The sequence below is a fragment of the Haliotis rubra genome, unplaced genomic scaffold (genome assembly GCF_003918875.1).
Source record: "Haliotis rubra isolate DU_JTF1 unplaced genomic scaffold, ASM391887v1 Scf1387, whole genome shotgun sequence".
In the NCBI taxonomy this organism is placed as follows: domain Eukaryota; kingdom Metazoa; phylum Mollusca; class Gastropoda; order Lepetellida; family Haliotidae; genus Haliotis; species Haliotis rubra.
The window spans coordinates 1271-9762 of NW_025765322.1; the positions used below are offsets into that span (position 1 = coordinate 1271).

Consider the following 8492-nt stretch of genomic DNA (forward strand, 5'->3'; position numbering starts at 1 on the left):
CACAAGTGACATATCAGCACCTTGACTCACAAGGAGCTCCACCATCATCTGTGTGTCCCCAGAGTGCTGCCCACATCACCGGTGTCCAGCTGCCCAGTCCTCTGATGTTGATGTCCACCCCGTCCAGAGCCAGGACAAACTCCAGTGTCTTTTTGTCTCCTCTCCACAGGCCAAGTGAAGGATGTTTGTCACCGTCATCGTCCACCAGTGAAACATCTGCACCTTGACTCAAGGTGCTCCACCACATCTCTCGTGTCCCCGCCAAGCTGCCGCCATCACGGTGTCCAGCTCCTCCATCCTCTACTGTTGATGTGCATGTCCACCCGTCCAGAGACAGGACAAACTCCACTGTCTTGCTTCCTGTCTCCTCCCCACAGGCCCAGTGAAGGATGTTTGTCACCGTCATCGTCCACCAGTAATACATCTGCACCTTCACTCACAAGGAGCTCCACCCCATCTCTGTGTCCCCTCAGTGCTGCCGCCATCACCGGTGTCCTCCAAGCACACTTATACTGTTGACGTCAGTCCACCCTGCGTCCAGGATCCGCTTCACCTTCGCCAGGTTGCCTTCCTGCAGGCGTCGCGGAGGTCGGCGTCTGCCCGGGCGTCTCTCCGTGCACGGAGTCGGTGTCGCTGTAACACAATTTAAACTCTGTACACAGGTCGAACATCTTTACCTATTACATATACATTGTTCATGTCTTTACACTGATGATACAAAACACTTGTACACCAGGTCGGACATCTTCATCTTACAGCTACATTGTTCATATCTTACACTGATGATACAAAACACTTGTACACAGGTCGGACATCTTCATCTTACAGCTACATTGTTCATGTCTTACACTGATGATACAAAACACCGCTGTACACAGGTCGGAAATCTTCATCTTACAGCTACGTTGTTCATATCTTACACTTGATGATACCAAAACACTTGATACATCATCATCTATACATGCACTATGGCTGAAAACAACATGGCGGCTGTACAGAGGATCAAAAGAACTGGTTCATGCTTTTTCACACATCAGTCATTTACATGATTAGATGTCATCTAACAGTTCTAACACAGTTTTGAGTGATCTGCCCACTACAACACACGTGACATTGACTCCACCCACCTCCCTGTGTCAGGCCTTGAGGGGGTCCAAGACATCTCCTGTGTCTCCCTCTCCGCTCGTGGCTGTTGAGACAATCAGGAGGTTAGAATAAACACTGGGTTCAATAGTCTATGTGTGTGGTGACTGACGCAAGTTTTGGATGTATTCTGACACTATTTACATAAAACACGTCACAAGTTACTTTGACTCACAAAAGTCCAGAAACTTTCTGCACTGTGGACACTTTCTGACAAGGGATTAGACAAAATTAAACATGCGGTTGTTTTGAATGTATGCAAAGGATGGCAAAAAAAAATGAATTCTTTTTGTTGAAAGCTCAAATTTAAACTCGCTCGTCCATGGGCCAGCCCATGAGCGAGACTGACTCATTAGTTCTCTCAGAATTCATGTTTTTGAGGTTGTAAATGAATGAAAGTATGTTTACAAGCATCATGACACAGAATTCAACTCATTTTGACTTAATTCCGGCTAATTTAAGAGATGATTAAAATTCTCGCCCATGGGCGAAAAAACATTTTGGCCCATGAGCGAGAATATTTACTTTTACTCAAAATACATGTTTTTCCATGTTTTGAAGGTTGTACATGAATGATTATGTTTATGAGCATCATGATACAATCTTTTCACCTAATTCGGCTAATTGAGAGTTCTATAACATATATATCGGCCATGGGCGAAAATATTTAGTTTTATTCAAAAACTCAAAAATATATGTCAGTCCACAATGGGCGAAATAGTTTGATCCACTGGTGAGATAACTTAATTTCACAATTAATTTTGTTTTGGTTTGCGAAAAACACTCGACAAAATTGTTTCTAGTAGTGTATTGTGCTGATTAGGTGGATACCCACAGATGTATGGAGGCTGATTCCCCTTTTATATCGCATAATCGCCGTAGCTCAACATTATCGTCGTTTTCGCCATTTTCGTGTTGTGTTGTCGCAATTTCGCGTGTCGTAATATCGCCATTTCGTGTCATGTTATCGTCAATTTCGTGTCTCTTGTTATCGCCATATCGTGTCGTTTTATCGCTATTTCGTTTTTGGCTGTATCGCAATATCGCTACATCGTGTCGTCATATTGCAATAGTGTGTGGTATTATCGTTTTGTCGCGATATGCCTATATTTTTAGGGCAATAAGGCGATGGCCCGAATTAGCCACCATAGATTACTGATGCCGAGGTGAATATTACCAACATTGCCTTTATTGCTTATTATCAGTGCTCTTGTCTTATGGTACCCGTGTGTATTGGAGCTGCCACACAATTCTGTACTACTGCCACAGTGATATCCCAGTTTTGATTTATGTTGATTTTAGTTCTTGTTAAATTTAGACTGCTAATGTTAATAACAGTAGCAGCTACATTTTTCGTTACAATGTAAAACCCTGTGATTTCACCCGAGCCCAACAGCCTTAGTCAGTTTCTTGCACTTATTATTTGGAAGTATTAATATTAAGTGTAAAATCGTGCTTCACGTGCTGAGGTGATATCACATTGGTTACCTTTTTTTTTTGCTTCTTTTTCTTCTTTTTCTTTTTTGTGGACGAAATGACTGAATGGTAACTTACTTGATTTGATCTGACCTGGATTCAGAGTTTAGTATTTAAAGAAGGCCTTTAGGCTGGACTTTAGCCGAGTACTTATTTCATATTTGAATGCCCTCCAACATTTTCAATATTACATGGAACCAGTGTTCGATATGCTGTAAACTCAGTGTTACCTTCGGTATCCAGAAACTCTGATGTTGTATCTGAAAAGATGAAAACTGAAGATATAGAGCTTGCCTTTTCTCAGTGTCTATTGTTTACATTTCTCATTGCATCACAGTTCTGTCCTGTTCTGTGTTCTTGGAGAGTGTGGTCGAGATGTGAGTATATAGACAAGGGTGGGTGTCAGACACTAGATATATTCACAGTAGTTGTATTTGTCTGTAAACACACGTGGAGTACACGAGCTCAAATAGGACAACAAGTGTACAACGAATCACAATAAAAATAATACATATTACAGTTAAAGTCACTTAGATTCTCCACTGAACGTGATCTCCCTCAAAATCCCAAATGCTCTTCAGGTGTGTGTGTGCGCGTGCGTGTGTGTGTGTGTGTGTGTCTGTTAAGGTAATTAACTACAACCATTGTGTGTATGAACGTATATTGAATAAAGTATTGGTCATTGACTGATTCTGTCATTAGCTCGCCTGTACCCTCATAGCGTTATCGTGTGTATACCCTTGCATTGATGTAAGTCGCATCATATTTCAAGCATCTCTCCTTAATTAAGAAATGACTTAAAAAAACCGCAGTAAAAATGTCGAAGGCGGAAAATCGGGAGCATACCATAGTAGGCTTGGAAGTGTCCTAAAGAGGTCACCCGCTACTGTTAATATTTAACTGTGAAAATCTCAGTAATTGCAACCATTCACCGTTGTTTTACCACTCAGATGTCAAGATTTAGCTCTGTATTTTCTCAGCAATTGCAGTGACACTGTTTCAGTTGTCAACACTTGGTATCAATATTTCATTACGCTTTTGTATTGTCATGTTACCTTCAATATATTTCTGTCACATAAATGTTTGTGTCGGTAGTATTTCTCTATAACCACCAGTTAAATCTTTAACCAACTTATGGTTACACTGCTTTGCCTTCGCCTATTTTGTATATGGGATTATCAGGTGGGGAACATTTGACACATTGCATCAGTGTGTACCGTGCCGGACTCTCGTCACTGCGTGTACTGGCTACAGAGAGCACTACATTGTGTCTTTCAGGTGTTTGCTTCTGTTAGATTCGTAACCTAAAGATGTAATCCATCTACAAGCTACCAGTATGTGAATTTGTTGAAAGAGAATATATATTACTTGTTTGAGTGGCATTTTAGAAGTTGAGACGTACAATATGGAACAAGTTTTTATGGATAACAACTTCTTTATTTTGTGAGTGCGACGTTTCACGATACAGATTTCTTTACCGTTGCCAAAAGCAAGAGTGATACATGAAGTGGAGGAGCTGCATATTTATACTGTGTATAACAATGAAACTACATACATTGTAATTGACAAAGGAAACAACATAATTGCCATAATTGGTTAAGCAGTAAGCTGATGAAGCCAGTGAGTACACAAGGGATGGTGAATGGAAGCCAGAGATGTATAAATACAGGAGTGGTACAATAAAGGGGATGTTTATACAACAAGAATATATATTGTTGTGAGCATCGCACACACATTTATATAAAACTCCATGGCTAAATCCAATACGGAATACGAAATACGGATGCGTATTGTGATTGAACCTTCATCAACCATTTACAATGCACTGTCGGAATAATTTACTCCAGACACACACATATTATTGAACAACTGTTCCTGATCACAGCTTGTACTCACAGAATACACTGCTGTCCGAGGGTTGAGGAGCACCAGGCCTCCGCGATGACATCATCATGTCTGAAGCAAACCGAGGAACATGTGAGAATCAATGCTGCTATATACTTTATTCAAACCTCAATGCCTACTTCTGGCACATTTTATTCCGGGCTTAATAGCCTAAAACTGGATAATTCATCTACAGAACAAAGTATGTGAGGTTCAATGAATGTCGTATACTGTTTATGGAGGCCGCTAACCACAGTGAAAGAGTTTGTGTTTTGGACCATTTTAGCTTTCAATACATTTTTATTTTGACGTGTAACATCAATTCGCGGATATATTTCAGGTGAACATTTTACTTGCACTTTCACGTGTTTGTGACGGCTTGGTCTATGCGGTGATCTTTGTGAGAATAGCTGGCATCACTTTGTGATTCTAAACACATTGGCAGCCATTTCTCACTTTGAAAAACGACGTACCTTTATCTCTTGTAATTCTTTCATCACATTTGCCAAATTTGCTTCCTTGAGGTCGTGTCCCTACAATACACATACAGATTTCGTTAATATACGTTTCTGCATTTCATGGACATGTTTCCAAACAATGAAAACAACAAAGCGGATATATTCATAAACACAAGTTCCGAATGCGTGGCGTCGTGTGGTCCTGTGCATAGAGCTCATGTCACGAATCAGTTGAAGTTAAGCAATGTCGATCTCAGATTGTCATTGGATGCGTGACCGTGTTTGGCAGCTTGACTCCTGAGAGTGTCTAGAACCTGCCCCACAATGAATCACATTTGATACACGTAGTCTCGCCTAACAAGTGAGTTTGTTATAAGTTGCCTTTGAAAATGAGTACCCGGTTGGATAAAGTCATGTGACTGTAACCATCAAGCGCCTGACATACAGCTTGGGTTATCCGGGGTAATAATACTCACATTCTGATTACAGCGTCCAGTGAGCAACTAGTCAAATGGATACTAGACGCTATATAAGTGAATTATTATTATATATTTCAAATGTCACACTCAATCGTATCGAGATGAGGGTTGCGTGTGCTATTGTTTGGATTCTATTGTTTGGGTTCCTGATAATGAAATGTTTTACAGGTACCTGTCTATTCATGTCTGTCTCCTGTCCATGTTGAGGAAGATCTAAAACGAAAAGATTAAATGATATATACACACAATATATATATATATATATATACTGCTGTGTACGGAAATATTAGCAGTATAACTTGTATTGATACACTAAACCTGTTCGTTATCAAAACAACACCTATGGCTAATATTGCTGTTTTCTGATGTACTAAGAAACGTAATAATTTGTTATGGTAAAATCCACACAGGGAGCTCTGCACATGCCCAGGTATGTGTGGCTAGCTATTATTATCAGGGTATGCCAGCTCAGATACCATACCCGACTCAGACACCTTACCCTGGCCACACCCCATAACACTGAGCATCAGGTAGGGTTACAGTAACACCTTAAATACCCCTATCAAGATGAGACCAGGAGATCGAGCAACCAAATTTCCACTTCCCGGAAAGACACATTATTATCTGGATCACAGAACCAAATATTTATTGCACAGAAGTTAAGAGCATAATCACAGCATTACGTTTCATATCGAACAGAAACTACTTCGTTTTGGTCGCCATAAACACTTTTTAAAAAAAACTGTTGTGGCGGCCATAATGAAACTCGTAAATATATTCAGGTGATATCATTAGTGGAAACACAACGTGAATTGCAGATTCATTAGTCTAGAATGTTTAGGTGACCATTGTATTTACAGAGACAGTTAATGAATGTTCAGAAAAGTCAGAAACATGACTAGAGCCGAAATGGGAATGTAGGGTTTATATGTGTTGTGATGTCTACCTACAAATAGCCTCAATAGTTCGAAAGGATCGGGTTTTTATTAAAAGAACTGTAGGCTAATGTTCTTATTATTTAATGGTTGAAAATGCTACTAAATCGCTGCTTTACTTTAGTCAATGTTTTACGATTGATGCATGAAATGAAACTTTCACAATACACATACACGCTGAATTAAATAACTATTTATGCCCTATAGTTTGCAATTTGTTTAAAATGTATAAACTGTTATTATTGAAGGGAGAATTTCTGTCCGTCCGTATACAAGAGTTTTTATTGAGCTATCAAAACAATAACATGGAATTGGATTCGTAACTTTGCATTTCTATGTCAGGTATACACAAATATCAAAGTCAAAGGAAAAAATACACATTTTAAAAATCCCTAATAGCAAAGGCAGCATTTGAAAACCTGGGTTTTGCTATTGCACAGATTGATGCGAAAGTACCTAGAACACTTTCGAGATATGGTCCTGACAAACACAACACTAAGAACTGACAAACACAACACTAAGAACTGACAAACACACCACTAAGAAATGACAAACACAACACTAAGGACTGACAAACACTAAGAACTGACAAACACAACGCTAAGAACTGACAAACACAACATTAAGGACTGACAAACACAACACTAAGGACTGACAAACACAACACTAAGAACTGACAAACACAACACTAAGGACTGACAAACACAACACTAACAACTGACAAACACAACACTAAGGACTGACAAACACAACACTAAGAACTGACAACCACAACACTAAGAACTGACAACCACAACACTAAGGACTGACAAACACAACACTAAGAACTGACAAACACAACACTAACAAACACAACACTAAGAACTGACAAACACAACACTAAGAACTGACAAACACAGCACTAAGAACTGACAAACACAACACTAAGAACTGACAAACACAACACTAAGGACTGACAAACACAACACTAAGAACTGACAAACTAAGAACTGACAAACACAACACTAAGGACTGACAAACACAACACTAAGGACTGACAAACACAACACTAAGGACTGACAAACACTAAGAACTGAAAAACACAACACTAAGGATTGACAAACACAACACTAAGAACTGACAAACACAACACTAAGGACTGACAAACACAACACTAAGGACTGACAAACACAACACTAAGAACTGACAAACACAACACTAAGAACTGACAAACACAACACTAAGGACTGACAAACACAACACTAAGGACTGACAAACACAACACTAAGAACTGACAAACACAACACTAAGAACTGACAAACACAACACTAAGAACTGACAAACACAACACTAAGGACTGACAAACACAACACTAAGGACTGACAACCACAACACTAAGAACTGACAAACACAACACTAAGGACAAACAAAACACAACCGTAAGAACTGACAAACACAACACTAAGAACTGACAAACACAACACTAAGAACTGACAAACACAACACTAACAAACACAACACTAAGAACTGACAAACACAACACTAAGAACTGACAAACACAGCACTAAGAACTGACAAACACAACACTAAGAACTGACAAACACAACACTAAGGACTGAGAAACACAACACTAAGAACTGACAAACTAAGAACTGACAAAGACAACACTAAGGACTGACAAACACAACACTAAGAACTGACAAACACAACAATAAGGACTGACAAACACTAAGAACTGACAAACACAACACTAAGGATTGACAAACACAACACTAAGGACTGACAAACACAACACTAAGAACTGACAAACACAACACTAAGAACTGACAACCACAACACTAAGGACTGACAAACACAACACTAAGAACTGACAAACACAACACTAACAAACACAACACTAAGAACTGACAAACACAACACTAAGAACTGACAAACACAGCACTAAGAACTGACAAACACAACACTAAGAACTGACAAACACAACACTAAGGACTGACAAACACAACACTAAGAACTGACAAACTAAGAACTGACAAACACAACACTAAGGACTGACAAACACAAAACTAAGAACTGACAAACACAACAATAAGGACTGACAAACACTAGGAACTGACAAACACAACACTAAGAACTGA

The 8492-nt window shown here is 39.4% G+C and overlaps 1 long non-coding RNA gene across 3 annotated transcripts; it reads right to left on the bottom strand.

Annotated features, from left to right (window-relative positions):
* Window positions 1-514: 514 nt before the first annotated feature.
* On the bottom strand, window positions 515-5028 carry LOC124268507. Of its 3 annotated transcripts, none has more exons than XR_006896297.1 (4): window positions 4977-5028; window positions 4516-4575; window positions 2850-2879; window positions 515-633 (listed from the first exon to the last, which is right to left on the bottom strand). It is a non-coding gene; the product is annotated as an uncharacterized LOC124268507 (long non-coding RNA). The 3 variants fall into 3 exon arrangements; XR_006896299.1 differs by lacking the exon at window positions 515-633 and adding an exon at window positions 1157-1189; XR_006896298.1 differs by lacking the exons at window positions 515-633; window positions 2850-2879 and adding an exon at window positions 1154-1189.
* Window positions 5029-8492: the final 3464 nt, after the last annotated feature.